This window comes from Macaca fascicularis, chromosome 2 (genome assembly GCF_037993035.2).
Source record: "Macaca fascicularis isolate 582-1 chromosome 2, T2T-MFA8v1.1".
NCBI classification, from domain to species: Eukaryota; Metazoa; Chordata; class Mammalia; order Primates; family Cercopithecidae; genus Macaca; species Macaca fascicularis.
This window is the reverse complement of record NC_088376.1, coordinates 172,940,922-172,959,587: the sequence shown is the minus strand read 5'-3', so window position 1 is coordinate 172,959,587 and position 18,666 is coordinate 172,940,922. Positions and strand designations below refer to the sequence as shown.

Below are 18,666 nucleotides of genomic sequence, written 5' to 3'. Positions count from 1 at the left end.
ACCTCCTCAGAGATTTCCTTTTACTGATACAACCTCTGAGAACCATCACTTTGGGGATTTTAGTTTAAATATAAGTTCTGAATACTTTAAGTTGAATACTGAAACTAAACTATGGGCATGATTAATTCAATGACATCCCTATCAAAAGGAAGACATATAAATGGGAATTGATAGAAAAGGATACTGCTATGAGAAATTCACTAGGTCTACTCAAGTTCAGTCATGAATGGCCATTCAAAAACAACTTTATTTGTATAGTAAGGTAGAATATATAAGTGCATAAGCCAAGTTCTCTTTATGAGAAAAGGAAGTTACACATAGGGAAAGGATAAAGGCGAGAATAAACTTTGTGGTATGAGACTGAATCAGTAGTATCAATGTGAATTGTAGTTTGCAAAATACATATTCAGACAGACAGTTGATAGATAGGAAAATAGATCAATGTAGATGTATGTGGGTGCGTGAAGTGTGTGGGTGTACGTGTGTGTGTGTGTATGTAATCTTCTAGTACTGTCTTTAGAGGGCCTAAAACCATCGACACCCCAATAATGGACACACCGCCCACTCTGATCTCAGTTTCTATTGATCATTCTCCAATTAAAGGAACCAGGGCTCCTTGTAGACATGGTTTATTTCAAGACTGGAGCAAGAAAAATGCAAGATGAATCCAGAGCACCTTATAGTGCTGGAAACTCAGTAAGTACTCAAAAAAGCTGGAGGCTCACAGAAAGGAGAAAGGAACCAATGTAAAAGAGATCTTAATTGCAAAGATGGAACAATTGAGCAATAAAAGAAATAATAGTATTGGATCATAACCTCTAGAATAAAGTAAATATTCATGATGTAAATAAACAATTTAATAAATAAGTAGAGAAGAAGGAGAATGTTTCCTTACAAAAGAATTCTAATTAATAAACGTAGAAGAAACAAGTGACAGATGAAATCACCACTAGAAAAACACAATAAAGACTGTTGCGTACAAGACATATTGAAGGTTGCTAAAAGGAGTGGGTGAAGGTTTGAGGAAAAGTAGAATATTTACATACCCAAATATCTCTTCCAAGATACTCATTACTTGTAGAGGAAAAAATAGTGATTTTGTAATATAAAACCTGGTTGACATCACCTTCAGTTTCTGTTGCTCTACATTTTCACCAGCATTTTGTGTTATCAATGTGATGTCCTTTTCTGTACCAGGATCAGGTCTAGAATTCCATATTGCGTTTACTTCTTGTGTTCTTTCAGCCTCTTCCAATCTCTAACAATTCTATTGTCTTACTTTGCCTTTCATAACCTTGACATTTTTGAAGAATATTAGTAGGTTATCTTGTAGAATAATTCTCAATTCGGGTTTATATGATGTTTTCTCATGATTACATTCAGGTTCTATCTTTGTTGTAGCAAGAATACTATAAAAGATGTGTAGTGGTATTTCACTATTGTTTTCATTTGCAACTCTTTAATGACATATGATGTTGAACATCTTTTTATATGCTTATTTTATGTCTGTGTATGTTCTTGGTGAAGTGAGATCTTTTAAAATCTTGCTCCCAGTTTTAAATTGGGTTCTTTGTTTTCTTATTGTTGAGTCTGGGTTATTTTTATAATTTGATACCAGCCCTTTAACCAACATGTATTTTACAATGATTTCTTTCCAGTCTGTGGGTTGTCATTCCATTCTCTTAATGAAGTTGTATATATATTATTTTCCATTTTTATTTTAGATTCAGGGGATACATGTGGAGGTTTGTTACAAGGGTATATTGTGTGATGCTGAGGACTGGGGTATGATGGAACCAGTCACCCAGGTTGTGAGTATAGTATTCAATAGGTAGTTGTTCAATCCTTGCCCCTTTCCTCCTTCTCCTAGTACCTAGTGTCTATTGTTGCTGTCTTTATGTCCATGTGTACCCAAAGTTTAGCTCCCACTTATAAGTGAGAATATGCAGTGTTTGGTTTTCTATTTCTGCATTAATTTGCTTAGGATAATGGCCTCCAGCTGCATCCATGTTGCTGCAAAGGACATGATTTCATTCTGTTTTATGGCTGTGTAGTTTTCCATGGTGTGTATGTACAACATTTTAAAATCCAGTTCACCATTGATGAGAACCTGCGTTGAGTCCATACCTTTGCTATTGTAACTAGTGCTGCGATGAACATATGGGTGCATGTGTCTTTTTGGTAGGACAATTTATTTTCCTTTGGGTATATACACAGTAACAGGATTGCTGGGTTGAATGGTACTTCTGTTTTAAGTTCTCTGAGAAATCTCCAGAGTGCTTTCCACAGTAGGTGAACTAATTCACGTTCCCGCCAATAGTGTTTAAGCATTCCCTGTTCTCTGCAGTCTCATCTGTTATTATTTTGGCTTTTTAATAACAGCTATTCTGACTGGTATTAGTATCTTATTGTAGTTTTGATTTGCCTTTCTCTGATGATTAGTGATGATGAGTATTTTCTTACATGTTTGTTGGCTGCTTGTATGTCTTCTTAATGAGGTTGTTTTTCTGTTGTTGATTTGTTTGTTTCTTATAGATTTTAGATATTAGACCTTTGTCAGATGCATAGTTTGCAAATATTTTCTCTCATTCTACAGGTTGTCTGTTTACTCTGTTGATAAGTTCTTTTGCTGTGCAGATGCTCTTCAGTTTAACGGGCTCTCACTTGTCAACTTTTGGTTTTGTTGCAATTGCTTTTGAGGACATAGCCCTAAATTCTTTGCCAACGCTGACGTTGAAAGGGTATTTCCTACATTTTCTTCTAGTTTTTATAGTTTGGGGTCTTACATTTAAGTCTTTAATCCATCTTGAGTTAGTTTATGTATATGGTAAAATGCTGGGGTTTAGTTTCATTCGTCTGCATATGGACAGTCAGTTATCCCAGCACCACTTACTGAATAGGGAGTCCTTTCCCCATTGTTTATTTTTGTCTCATTTATAGAAGATTAGATGGTTGTAGATGTGCAGATTCAATGCTATTCTTATCAAACTACCAACATTACTTTTCACAGAATTAGAAAATACTATTCTGAAACTCATATGGATCCAAAGAGCCCAAGTAGCCAAATAAATTCTAAGCAAAAGGAGCAAAGCTAGAGGCATCATATTACCTGACTTCAAACTTCAAACTATAAAGCAACCATAATCAAAATAGCACAGAACTGGTACGAAAACATACATATAGGCCAATGGAACAGAATAGAGAACGCAGAAGTTTGATACTTTTAATATACTTTATTTTTAGAGAAGATTTAGGTTTACAACAAAAGGTACAATTATTTCCCATACACTTCCTACTCCTATACATACATACATAGCTCCCTCCATTATCAACATCCCCCACCAGAGTGGTACATTTGGTACAATTGCTGAACCTACACTGACTTGTCATTATCATCCAAAGTTTATAGTTTCATTAGGGTTGACTCTTAGTGTTGTACATTTTGTGGGTTTGGACAAATGCATGATGACATGTACCCAACATTATAGTATCATACAGAGTCGTTTCATTGCCCTAAAAATCCTTTGTGCTCTGCTTATTCATTCCTTTTCCTCTCCTAACCTCTTATTGTGTATGTTTTGTTTTCTTTTCTTCATTTTTTGGCACAAAAATTGGAGAAGGATGGAAGAGTATCCTTTATGAGTATAATTGACATATAATGTTAATTAAATGACAACACAAATAGAAATTTGCTTAATATTTTCATGATATTTTGTTCTCACCAATATGACTATGTCAACAATAATTTTTAACTTTGAAATAATAAGCAAGAACTTCCTTGTTTTGCTGTTTTGAAAAATATCTCGTATTACATTTGAGACAGGCTGGGAATGATCACAAAGTGTTGTGGCAGCTGACAGTGAAATCAATTTATAATCAGCTTTCATACTTACACACTTATGCATAGATTGTTACAATGAACAAAAATTAATAAAATTGTATAACACTTTTCCTGCAAAACGTTTGAAATATATAAATTATGATAATAAAAGACAAAATTGAATTTGTCAAGATTTTTATTGTTGAAATTGGACCGCTTCTTTTTGATTATTCCCTTTCACTTAGATAGGGAAAAGATAAAAATGGTATTGTAAAACTCAAGTCTTGAGATTTAAAGAAAATTTCATTAAAAATCAAGTTCATAAGAGGAAAAACTTAATATCTATAAATAAGAACGCCGAAGATGGTGTTTTCAACCTAACATTATTTTGATGGAAGTTTTGCCTATTACTGTAATTTTAAGGGATAGCATCTTCACACTTTATTACAAACCTATTTTTTAAAAAAGAGAGAAATAAACAATGAGAGTGAAATGATTGCTTCATAGCTTAATAGATCAATTCTTTCTAGTTTATACAATTTAATTTATTTTTTACATGTCAGAAAAAAAAAGAATCATGGGTAACAAACAATAACAAATAGCATATGTGCTCAAAAATGAAATCAAAACTGTCAAAAAATGAATTGTTTACCAATAAAGAAATATTCAACAGAAAATGAAATATATTGAATAGATTTTCTGATTCTGTCACTCAGTTTATTTTCTCTAAGCACAAACTTAACTTTCTTTTATGCCTCAAAGCCATCGTACCAGTAAGACTTTGCTAAGTTACAGACAAGGAAATAGGTTTCTGGATAACTCATAGGTTTTCTTTTGCAAATTTATCAAAATTTCCAGAATAGATTATGGATTAGATTTTGTCTCTAAATGAACTCAACATACATTGGTAAAGGAAAAGCCTTTTCATCAATAGAGAGTAAGAAGAAACTGTGATAACTCGTGGTTTCCAGAAGTGAAAGTACTTTTAGAGTCTTTGTAATACTTAGCACTAACAAAGAAATAACAAAGGGTAAAACATGTAGGTTAATTGATAAGGAAATTTATTTATCAGTGGGAGAGTTAGGGAGTGAATTGAAATTAGAAATTTGACCCCAGCAAATGAGTCACATATTCTAGTAATATGAGGATATGAGAATAGGGCTGGTAGAAGCAAATTCAGGTCTGGATCAGTGTGTATTCACACTGATCTTTTCAAATGGATCACTTTGAAGGCTAATGGTCCTGTTCTAAAAGGGCTGAGTTGGATGGTAATCAGAACCCAGCTTCAACAGAAAGAAAGTTGAAGATTGAGGACCATAATTCCACCAAATTTTATTCATTGACGTATACTTTCATACACCCAACAAGTGAATGTAATTTTCTTGAAAATGTGGTCTAAGATAATTTGATTTTAATTCTAAGTAAAACCCTCTCCCAATATTATCTCAAATCTAAAATTATTGTTTGGGAGGACTATTCTGGAGGTGGAAACTGCATACACTCTACATGAAAATCTCAAGTGCAAATGATTGCAAAAAGCCTTTGTAGGGAGAAAACATAATTCATTTTAAGAGTTCTTTAAGGATGAAGGTATAAATGAACGACTTTTTTCTTTACCTTTCTTCTTCTCCTTACTCTTTTCTAGTGCCACTCCTTTCTTCCATCCAGAGTTAATGACTCCTACAGTGTTGGTTACTCTCAAAGTAATCACTTGCATGGTTCTTAGCCGTCACAGCACAATGGAATCAGCTGAGGAGCACACCTACCTAAGGCAAATTAAATCAGAATCTCAGGGAGGGTGACACTTGATATTTGTGTTTTAAATAGCCTTCTTGTTGATTGTAATGTGCAGGCAAGTTTAAAAAACTACCTTCTTAGGTAGAGTTAACAAGGTAAGTCAGAAAGTTTTCAACACTTAAACACCTACTGTCTACTCAGCAATTGCCTTAGTATTATTGGCAAGTAAGAGCAGCATAAATGCTAGTCTGTGCCATCACGTTTCTTACCAATTTGTTGCAATTGAATTCTGAGATGTATAAAAAAATAATTTCTATAATCTAATTTAGCAAGTAACCCTGTTAAGCCTTAACTACTTGTTAAGGAAAAGTGTAAAATACTTTATGATCAATTGACAAAGTGTGGCTTTGGTTGGACTTACACTTATTAATATATCAGTTACAAGCTATACCTAAAAAATCTGCTTTTCCTAAAAGTTTCAATTCTCTAAAGTTTTGAATATTTTTCTCTTTTTCTTAAAAAAGCAATATTTCATTCAGTTGCAATCTGGTATGTTTTCTGATTGGAAAAAAAGAGTTGCAGTTGCAGCTTGTAAGATCTAGAAATTGTGCACACAACTTTAACAATTATTGGTTTAGAGTTCTTTGGATTAGGGTGCGTGAATTCAAATTTTAGCTTTGCAATTTACTAGTTGTGCTTTCTTGAGCAATTCATTTAACCTCTTTGTATTTTTATCCTCTCATCTGTAAAATGGAGACAGTAATATTCCTGCCTTATCAAGATGTTGTGAGAAGTAAATAACTTAGAGTTCCTGGCATATGGAAAGTACTATCTAAGTGTTAGACAGTATGTTAAAGGTTTTCATGTTTAACATGAAAGGCTATTAATATTTATTCATCTTGTAAATACTCATGCATGTGATGTTGGAAAATATTGTGCAACCATTTGCTTTATATTTATATTGCTGCAAATTTTTTTTGAATTATCATAATATGGGTATGCCTAGAGAGTAAATTATGAATGCAAATGTCTATTATTTCTTAGGTAAAAATAGACTGAGGGTCATTGGCATAGACCCAAAAAATTTGAGACGGAAGAGATCAGATTGGTATGAGCTGGCATACTTCATTGAATACTCATTCAAAAAAGAATGAGTTTATGCATTGAAAGCATGTAGAATTTGAATAATCAAGGAAGAAGTGGGTGGTTGCTGATGCACCTCAGAAGTAAGCTTGACTGTGAAATAATATGAATTGAACCAGGTATCATAGTTGTCCCTTTTATCTCAGTCTAAGACTTGATTTTTTTATTAACCTCAAAAAGTAATAAAGTACCCATATTACCTAGATATTTACAAGAAGAAAACGAGTTCTTCAGCATATGTCCAAATTTCTCTTCACACTCACTACACTGCAGTTGACAAAACATCAACATATCCACAATTGATCAGCAATATTATGATTAAAAATACACTACTAACAATAGACTTTCTATGTTATGACATTCAAAAGGTCATTCTGAATAATTACAAAATATATGAAAAGATCATAATCATTACCATCATTTTTTATTATAATGAGAAAATTATCCTTCATTTAGCAGCCTGGGAGCTTGAATTTTTCTATTACCCTAAGATACTATTTCTTTTTATTTTTTTATTTATTTTTATTTTTTTAATTTTTTTTATTATACTTTAAGTTCTAGGGTACATGTGGATAATGTGCAGGTTTGTTACATATGTATACCTGTGCCCTGTTGCTGTGCTGCACCCATCAACTCATCAGCACCCATCAACTCGTCATTTACATCAGGTATAACTCCCAATGCAATCCCTCCCCCCTCCCCCCTCCCCCCTCCCCGTGATAGGCCCCCGTGTGTGATGTTCCCCTTCCCGAGTCCAAGTGATCTCATTGTTCAGTTCCCACCTATGAGTGAGAACATGCGGTGTTTGGTTTTCTCTTCTTGCGATAGTTTGCTGAGGATGATGGTTTCCAGCTGCATCCATGTCCCTACAAAGGACACAAACTCATCCTTTTTGATGGCTGCATAGTATTCCATGGTGTATATGTGCCACATTTTCTTAATCCAGTCTGTCACTGATGGACATTTGGGTTGATTCCAAGTCTTTGCTATTGTGAATAGTGCCGCAATAAACATACGTGTGCATGTGTCTTTATAGCAGCATGATTTATAATGCTTTGGGTATATACCCAGTAATGGGATGGCTGGGTCATATGGTACTTCTAGTTCTAGATCCTTGAGGAATCACCATACTGTTTTCCGTAATGGTTGAACTAGTTTACAATCCCACCAACAGTGTAAAAGTGTTCCTATTTCTCCACATCCTCTCCTGCACCTGTTGTTTCCTGACCTTTAATGATTGCCATTCTAACTGGTGTGAGATGGTATCTCATTGTGGTTTTGATTTCGTGAAAATGGCCATACTGCCCCAGGTTATTTATAGATTCAATGCCATCCTCATCAAGCTACCAATGACTTTCTTCGCAGAATTTGAAAAAACTGCTTTAAAGTTCATATGGAACCAAAAAAGAGCCTGCATTGCCAAGACAATCCTAAGTCAAAAGAACAAAGCTGGAGGCATCACACTGCCTGACTTCAAACTATACTACAAGGCTACAGTAACCTAAACAGCATGGTACTGGTACCAAAACAGAGATATAGACCAATGGAACAGAACAGAGTCCTCAGAAATAATACCACACATCTACAGCCATCTGATCTTTGACAAACCTGAGAGAAACAAGAAATGGGGAAAGGATTCCCTATTTAATAAATGATGCTGGGAAAATTGGCTAGCCATAAGTAGAAAGCTGAAACTGGATCCTTTCCTTACTCCTTATACGAAAATTAATTCAAGATGGATTAGAGACTTAAATGTTAGACCTAATACCATAAAAACCCTAGAAGAAAACCTAGGTAGTACCATTCAGGACATAGGCATGGGCAAAGACTTCATGTCTAAAACACCAAAAGCAATGGCAACAAAAGCCAAAATTGACAAATGGAATCTGGTTAAACTAAAGAGCTTCTGCACAGCAAAAGAAACTACCATCAGAGTGAACAGGCAACCTACAGAATGGGAGAAAATTTTTGCAATCTACTCATCTGACAAGGGGCTAATATCCAGAACCTACAAAGAACTCAAACAAATTTACAAGAAAAAAACAAACAACCCCATCGAAAAGTGGCCAAAGGATATGAACAGCCATTTCTCAAAAGAAGACATTCATACAGCCAACAGACACATGAAAAAATGCTCATCATCACTGGCCATCAGAGAAATGCAAATCAAAACCACAAAGATACTATTTCTTTAATGGCGTCAATCTTTTTAGAAAAGCCCACTTCAGGACACTTAGCTCCAAGAGTTCTAGTTTCTAGTCTTGACTAACACTTTTATATCTCCTAAATAGATATTTAATTTTGAATAACTTACTAATATCTTAAGTTCCTTACTTTAAAAATGAGGGGAATTACATTATATAAACAACTCACAGGGTTGTTGCAGAAAAATATAGAAGTATTCGAAGATGCTCTGTGAAAATAATATATGATTTTACATGTGTATGTATGTATGTTTTTTTCTGGGGCTGCTAAATTCTGAGCTGCAAATATTCTATTATTTCTAATTTTGGTATCATTTTGTATGCAATGAATGCATTTTTCACTGTAAACATCATTCTGTGGATAGCATCTAGAAATTGTTTTTTCTCTCTTAATCCTCAGCACTTAGTATAGTATGTAGTATATACCACGTGTTTTTAAAATATTGCTGTTTGAATAAATGTTAAGATATGTAATATGGTGCAGTAAATTAAATCCTGGAATTGAAATCAGAAAGACCAGATTTAAACTCTAGCTTTTCTTATTATTGGCTTAATAACTTTGAGAAGAATCTTACATTTTTTGAATCTTAATTTTCCTCAATGCTAGGGTAAAGGCACTAGCATGGATTTACTGAAAACTATTGATATACCCTCACAAAACTGCATAAAATTTAATGAGCTCATTGACTCAATGAAGCCCATCCACTAACTTTATTTTGCACATAATATCTCTCTGTATCTATGTGATAACGTATATTGAATACCTACTATGAGGCCAGAACCCTGCCAGGCATTGAGTTATGGCCAGAAACAATAAACTTATGCTTTCTGATTTTATGATGCTTATAATCTGTGCCGTGTAAAAGACATTCATAAAATAACTACATTAATAAATAAGTATTGCCATGAAGCAAAGAAATCTAGTTCTCTGAAAGCACTGAAAAACTGATGGTCAGAAAAGACTTCCCAGGAACATAAAACTGAAACTGAGATTTTGAGAATGAATAAAAATTAATAGGTAAAGGTAAGGGTGGAGAAAATGTAATCTGGGAGGAGGGACTGGCCAGTGCAAATAACCTGTTGCAAGAAACAGCATGATCTACAAGAGAAAATTTTAAAAAGATTGCTGTTCTGAAGAGCAGAAAGCAAAGACTAGAAAAGTGTGAGATGAGAACGGAGAGGCAAGCATGTCATTTTACAATACAGTAAGGATTTTAGTCTATATCCTAGGAAAAACGGGAAAAAATTTTTCAAAGTTCTGCCTAATGCCGAAATTACATAATAAAATATTCTTTAAAACATTTCTCTGAGACCCTCAAAAATCTATATATGATTTCATTAAAAAAATTTCTATATTGTTTTTCAAAAGTGATTATGATCATGGTGTTTAAAATCCAGTTATCTGAAAGAATGTCATTTCTATGAGTCTTTGGCCAACTCCAAAATAGGAAGAAAATGTTTTTACGTTTTAAAATAATCATTTTTGAACTATAACAAATGGAAAAATATTAGTAATTTTAAAAATATTAAGTAAAACTTCAGTCTGGAAAACATCTATTTAACCACCTCCTTTTTACTTTATGTAACCTTGATTCTCCTTTCCACAAATCTACAATTGAAATGCATACAGACATAGTCATAATATACAAATATTCACTAATTAAACCACTGCTTATTCAATTAGTCCCCACTCAGACAATCCTGTTAGTTTATTGTGACATTATCATCACCTATTACACCAATTAATTTGTCAACATTTAAAATAAATTTCTTGCAAACAGACATCTAACTACTTTCTTTCTTTCTTTTCTTTTCTTTTCTTTTTTTTTTTTTTTTTGAGCGGGAGTTTCATTCTTGTCGCCCAGGCTGGAGTGCAATGGTGTGATCTCAGCTCACCGCAACCTCTGCCTCCCGGGTTCAAGCGATTCTCCTGCCTCAGCCTCCCAAGTTGCTGGGATTACAGGCCTGCACCACCATGCCTGGCTAATTTTGTATTTTTAGTCATGATCTCTCATTGACTAAGAGTGCTCTGTAAGAACTGTAATCTCAGAGTGAATGAAGGAGAGACTATATATAGGAGCAGCTGAGATCAGTCAATTATGCTCTTCACTATTATGCGCCACTCCAGACACCACAGTCTCTGCAGCTATAGGGCCTTTTTATATTCCCTCTAGTTTTTTTTTTTCCCAACTCTTTCTACCTAATATCAGTCTTTTAGATCTGCCCTAACAAAGTTACAGAGTTTAAGTACTGAGTGCTTAAAACAACAGAAATTTATTCTCTCAAAGTTCTGGAGGATAATGATCTGTCACCTGGGCCAGTTTCTGACTCTGCGGGAGAAACCTCCTCATGACTTTCTCTTAGACTCCGGTTGTTGCCAGCAGTCCTTGGCATGCCTTGGCTTGGAGACTAAGAATCCAATCTTGGCCTCAGTCTTCATGTGGCCTTCTCTCTATATGTCTTCACATCATCTTCTCTCTTCGCATATTTGTGTTCAAATTTCCCTCTTATGATAAGGACACTGGTTTTTGGATTAGAGCCCATTCTCATATACTATGGCCTCATCTTAAATGGATTACATTTCCAAAGACACTGTTTTCAAAAAACGTCACAAAAGGTTCTCTATAGACATAAATTAGGGAGATGCTATTCAACCCAATGCATATCGCTTTCTCTCTTCTGGCCTAGCTAACTCTCTGTCTTTCTTCAGATTCAGGTCAACTGTCAGTTCCCAGTAGTTTTCCATGACCAGATTTGTTTCCCCTGTTTACTCCATTGTAGCATCATCTACTTTTTGCAGCATTTATCGCAGAGTGATTTTATATTAATTCATGTGATTCTTTTATTGATGTCTATCTTCCCATGCCAACCTGCATGCCTAAAAAAAGCAAGGAATTTCTCATATTTTTTGCTCACTGGTGTATCCCTAAAACATAGTATTGTGCCTATCATGTAGTGGTTACAAAGAATAAAAAAATGAATAAATATGCAAATGACTCATATGTTGAAGTAAAGAACAAAGGAGGAATGGTCGGAGAGGGTGGTAATAACATTGTGGAACCATCTCTGCTCTCTGTTAGTAGAAGAAAGAAGCACTGAGGGAGGTAACCTTTCCTTTGTTCACAATTTCTTTATAAATTCTGCCATTAGAGTCTTCCTAGATTGTCCATGAACATTGGTGAGGGAAGTTTAAGAACTGACTGTTGGAGTTCTGGAGGATCCTGAGGCAAAGGGAAAAAAAAAGAGAGAAGAAAGAAAAAATAGCAAGAAGAAACAGTGCACTGGCTGAGGTGGCTTAGACTGACCTTTAGAAGGCTAATTGAATGTGGTGGCAACCATAAAGTCGCAATGAATAAGGCAGGCCATGACTGCACTGAAAATAAGGATGGATTAATGTCTGTCTACAATCAAAATAGATTACGATTTCTTTTTCTTAAACAACATATTGCTGCACACCATTAACCTGAGTAATTTCTATACTTTCCATTCTCATGGAAGTCTATATTTTGCCAGTGTGAAATTTAAAAATTGAGGCTGGGGAAATTGCATAAAACCCTAATGCAAGAGAAACAGGGAATTTTCAATGGCAATGTTACCAGATAGTAGGCACCATCCACAGGTGGCCTCTTCAATTAGAGACTTAAAAATATGATCCAACCAAGAAACAAGTACAAAGGTATAAAGTGTGAGAAAAACAGAGGAAATAGGTGACCAAATGGAACCTAGAAGAAAAAAGAAAACTGAAGATGCACCAAAAAAAAATTGTTTTAGAAATTCACCCACTAGCCAAGCGGTGTCTTTTTCAAACTCATGGAACTTTGCAAAAGCTTAAATGTCCATATTTTTATTGTTTTAGTTGTGGTGGCATTTGGGCTAGTATTGATAGAAGAATTCAGGAAATTCATCTGATAATTTATTTCTTAGCATAACTGGGAGGTTGGGGGCAAGCAGTGGGTGTTGGTTTAAATTTTAGTTCAGCCTTCTGCAGAATTCAGAAGGCTTTGCAAACTAGGCAGGATTTGAAAGTGCAAAATTTTACTTTTAAGTTCCTATTCTCTTGCAAATGTGAAACTTCTAAAAAAGTTCAATTTTTTTCCCACTTCCTATGTTTAAGTGAGCAGCCTACTGTTCTTCAAATACTACTCAATACTTATTTGTTGATTATATCACTGAATTTCACATAGGAGTCACACCGGCTTTTGGATTCCAATTGCTACCTAATTCTGCTCTTGTCCTTTATCAGCCAGCCTGCTATTAGCACCATTATTATATTTCCAATTGGCACATATCAATTGACTTTTGCATGAGGGAAATGTTCTAAACACCTATCCTCTGATTTTCATTGACAGTTCTTGAAGTTGCTTTGGAAGTGTTGTAGCATTTTGCTCCTTAAGGCAGAGTCAGAGACTAAGGAAAAAGTTAAAATCTGGAAGACATATTTTAGCTACTAAAAATTATTGAATGAGAAACTTATCTTACTTAAATGTTATTTTATGTAGAACTTTCTTTTCCTTAGGCATCAAGCAATAAATAGAAGAAGGATTGAAACTAGTATGGAAAATGAGAGTATCCAAACACATCTTCAAACAGAGAAATTGATCAGTTCAACCTACAGGGATAATGATACATTAGCTTCTTAAAAAAGAAAACAGAGGAGGAATCTTATTTTGTCAGTTATGAAGAAGGGAAGTCATTAAAGAGCTAAAGAACTATAGGGATGTAATTATAAGAAGAGACAAGTCTATTTGATCAATAATCAACCTTAATAAAAGAGAACCTGTGACAGAAGGATTCAGAAAATTGGATGACATTTGAACACTGGAAATTGACCTAATATTTAACTTCAAAAGTCATGCAAGTATACACATATGCATTCACAAATATATTAGTTGAAACGGGCAGGGGAAAATGGAAAGAGAAATAAAAAAGTGTCTAAAGCAAACCACATGAAGTATTTATTAATATCTTAAAAAATTGATCTTATAGACAATCTATTTCCACAGCTTATCAGTAAATATCCCTATCCTATTAGCATTTCTCCCTTGATTTAAGCATTATAACTTCAATTGCTAAAATGCTATCTTTTAGTACTCTGCAGAGTGGCTATAGAGTTAGCTTCTTGAAGCCAGAAGATGTTTACTCAGAACCACAGAAACCTTGGCTTCATATGTCTGACACAAACACACACTTGCACACACACACGCACACACATCATGGATTGACTTTGTACACTGACCCTAAAGGGTCTACAGGGGGACAACATGAAGAGATAAGGAATTTCCAGAGATTTAAAGCCAAGTTTTGAGTTGTTGCCATTCAGGATTATTATAGCCTTAACCTCAAAAGCAATGACTATCCTTGATGTTTATCACAGAGGACAATTATTTCTAAACTGTGTGAGAGTAAAGCCTTAGTAGAAATAGTCTTTTTAGAAATCATTGCCACTAATTCAAGGTTTTATCTAGCACCAAATGATGGGTTGATTTAGTTGTATTGGCAAACGAAGAAAAATAACGACAAAAATAAGGAGCAGATACTTGCAGGAAAGTTTGTTGAAATATTATTAATGAGTAAACCCTGTACAGATGCTCCTCAATTTATGATGGGGTTACATCTTCATAAATCCATCCTAAAGTGAACATATCATATGTCAGTAATATGCTTAGTACATCTAACCCACCAAACACTATAGCACAGCTTACTATACCTCACATGTGCCCAGAACACTTATATTAGCCTTCATTTGGGTAAAACCACCTAACACAAAGCTGATTTTATAATAGAATTCCAAATATCTCATGCAATTTATTGAATATTATATTGAAGTGTGGCTTCTACTGAATGTGTATCACTTTCATATCATTGTAAAGTTAAACAATCACTACACTGAACCATCTTAAGTCAAGGGTTATCTGTAGATTATTTCTTAAAGAGATGACTAAATATAGTATTTTTTGGGCAAGCGGTTTTAATAATCTAGGTTTTTTAATTGAGCCATTATCTACAAAGCACACTAATAAAGAATGACATGGTTACAATGAAATGATCAAAGTCTTAATTGCTTATCTTTTTAACATTTTTTTGTACTCTAACTTGTAAAAGGGAGTCAGGACAATGTATTTTAAAATTTGCACCCTTAAAATGCTGATGGAGGATCAACTGTGTTTACTTGTTCTTATCCCTTAATCAACAGGGAAGAAGAAAATAAAACGGTAATAGTATTTTAGTTATTAGAAATTATGGTAGTACAGTGTGAAAAATAAACTTCCTGAAAAGAAAAAAAATGAGGTGGAAAAGTGTAAGCAAATAAGATGACATTAAGTGAAAATTCTTACTAAAGGAGTCATGAGGAGCACAAGACTTTTCTCATGGAGGTGCAGAGAGATATGTATGACAGATATGAATGTACCTGGCTTTCATAGAAAGATTTATTTTATAAATACAAGAACAGAGGTTGACTGTCTTAACCAGTTCATTTTTTAAAGGAACTGTCAATTTTAAAAGCCATGGACCTCAGGCATAGAGTAAAACAGGCTTGGAGTGATAATGGAAAGTACATAAAAATCTGTTTTTCTCAAGGCGCCCTGTGGACATGACTATCTTTGATATTTTCTTAGGAAACAGAATTGCATAATGCACCATCCTCATAGTAATTTAACACTTTTTCTAAAGCCTGAAAAAGACTAGAATAATATTAGGAAGGAAGAAACACAAACTTACCCAGAGCTACTATGAAAATGCTTCACTGAAGCTGATAATGTTCAACATGAATTGGCTTCAGAAACTTTACCAAACTTCTCAAAGCACATTTTCTAATAATGAAACGTTTATTCTTTGAAAATTAGTAAGCTATTGGGCTACTTATTACAATAGTAGAACTTCATTATCTTCCACCAGTTCTAGACAGGAGTTCTATGTTCTAAGTGACACTTCTCCTTTCCTGTCCATAAAATCTGATTAACAGACCCATGAATGCTTCTTTCCAAAATTATGAATCTCAGTAGAGAAATAATGCTCTCAAGAAATAATTTTCTATTTAAGATAGATGTTTCAGAAAAAAAACATTCTAAATTCATTACCTAATTTTAAATGTGGATTCATAGATACCTTCTATGATTTTAGAACAATAATTAAGGTCTCCTATGTGCTGTGAACTGTTGTAAAATCTGGGGATAGAGCAGTAAGTAAGACAACTATTCTTAAAAGTTTACATTCTAGAAAGGAAATAAATAGTACACAAAGGAATAATTGAACAAAGAAATGCCAGATATGATAAACTATTAATAGGCTAACTTAAAGGTTTGTTGAGCTTCAAATGTGCACCATATTCTAGATAATAGTATATATCTGTGAACAAAAGAAGTGCAACTCTGCTCTCAAGAAAGTTATATGTATTGGAACAGTCAGACAGTAAATATTATAGTTGTGTTTGTATGTGTGCACAATTCAGATAATAATGAATACTTTAAAATTAAAAATAAAATAGGAGATAGTATTAGACTAGAAAAGGGTAAGAAAGGGTTGCTTTAGATAGGGTGGCCAAGGAAGGCCTTCCTTTTATAAAAAATTAACCTTTCTATGTTATTTCTTTTATTCAAGTCTTTTTTATTTGTGTGGGTACATGCTAGGAGTATGTATTTATGTGGTACATGAGATACCTTGATATAGGCTCACAATGCATAATAATCTCAGGGTAAATGGAGTATCCATCACCTCAAGCAGGTATTCTTTCTTTATGCTGCCAACAATCCAATTATACTCTTTAAAATTTTTTTAACTGAAAATAAATTATTGTTGACTGTAGTCATCCTGTTGTGCTATCAAATACTAGATCTCACTCATTCTATCTAATTATATTTTATACCTATTAATCATTCCTTTTCCCACTCCCCAATACCCTTCTCAGTCTCTAGTAACCATCAAGGACTTTATTTTTTAAAGCAGTTTTAGATTCACAGCAAAATTGAGAGGAAGCTACTAAGATGTTTTTCATATTCTCCCTGTCCCCACACATGCACAGCCTTCCTAATCAACATCCTCCACCAGAGCAGCACATTTACTACAATTGATCATCCTACATTGACACATCATTATCACCCAAAGCCCATAGTCCACATTAGGGTTCACTCTTAGTGTTCTATATTCTATGGGTTTGGACAAATGCATAATAATATGCATGCAACATTACAGTATCATACAGAAGAGTTTCATTGCCCTAAAAATTGTCTGGGTTCCACCTAGTTAACCATTCCCACCACCCAACCCCTGGGAACTACTGATGTTTTTACTGTCTCCACAGTTTTACCTTTTCCAGAATGTCATATAGTCAGAATCATACAATATGTAATCTTTTCATATTGGCTTCTTTTAGTTAGTATTATGCATCTAAGAGTCTTCCTTTTTTGTGGCTTGACAATTCATTTATTTTTAGCACAAAATAATATTCCATTGCATTGATACACTACATTTTATTATCCATTCAACTACTGAAGGATATCTTGGTTGCTTCCAAGTTTTGAAATTATAAATAAAGCTGCTATAAACATCTGTGTGCACGCTTTTTTGTGGACAATAGTTTTCAACTCCCTTGAGTAGACACCACGGAGGATGATTCCTGGTTTGTATGGCAAAAGTGTATTTAGTTTTGTCAGAAGACAAACTATCTTCCAAAGTGGCTGTATCATTTTACATTTCCATCAGTAATGAATGAGAGTTCTTGTTGCTCCACATCCTTGTCAGCATTTGGTATTGTTGGATTTTGGATTTTGACCATTCTAATAAGTGTGTAGTGTTCATCTCATTGTGTTTTAATTTGCATTTTTCTGATGACATATGATGTAGATCATCTTTTCATCTCCTATTTTCCATCTGTAAATCTTCTTTCATGAGGAGTTTGTTAAGGTCTTTGGCCCATTTTTAAATTTGTTTTCTTATTTTTGAATTTTAAGAGTTTTTGCATACTTTGAATAACAATCCCTTATTGGATGTGGTTTTTGCAAATATTTTCTACCAGTCTGTGACTTAGGTTCTCATTCTTTTGAAAAAAGGCTTCTTTGAAAAGGTGAGATTTTCTATGAGACTTGAGAAAGTGAGGCAGAAAGCTTTACGGGTATCTAGAGGAGGAATGTTCCTATAAGAGGACTGTCAAGTGCAAATGAATATATATTTCATGTGATCTATTGTGTACCATCAGGAAATTAAGTGATTTGACCAATATAGGTTATTTTCACCACCAATTTATGGGAAAACTAATTTCATTATAAATTTATGTAACAGAAGATATATCAAATATCAGTTGAGTGTGAAACCAATTGCTATATTATAATTAATTTTAATAAAAGTTCATTCTATAACTTTTTACCCACCTTGAAAATATGAAGTAGATTCCTTGGGATTTTCTATATAGATTATTCTATTATCTATCAAAAATATTTTTATCTTTTACTTTCCAATTTTCATGCTTTTGATTAGTTTTTTTGGACTCATTTCATGGGCCTGCACCACCAGTACAATATGGAGTAGTTGTTAATATTGAATTAAGGGCCTTTGCATGTAAGGTTGCAAGCAATACTCGTCTACAATTTTTCATCTTCCTCTTCTTCTTTTTTGAAATGTCTTGCTGACTTTTGTTTCAAGGTAATGCTGGACTCAAAATATTAGTTGAAAAATATTTTCCTTTCTTCTATTTTCTTGTAACATTAGTGTACAAAGTATATTTTTTCTTCCTTAAATACTTTGTAGAATTCATGATAAATGTCATCT

At 33.9% G+C, this 18,666-nt stretch overlaps 1 long non-coding RNA gene across 2 annotated transcripts in view; it reads right to left on the bottom strand.

The window, feature by feature from the left end:
• Window positions 1-3,213: 3,213 nt before the first annotated feature.
• Window positions 3,214-18,666, bottom strand: part of LOC102128784 (uncharacterized) — a 530,667-nt gene continuing 515,214 nt past the window's right edge. For both annotated transcript variants that reach the window (XR_012431830.1, XR_010584663.2), the window contains one exon: window positions 3,214-5,586. This is a non-coding gene — a long non-coding RNA (uncharacterized lncRNA). The remainder of the gene's footprint in view (window positions 5,587-18,666) is intronic.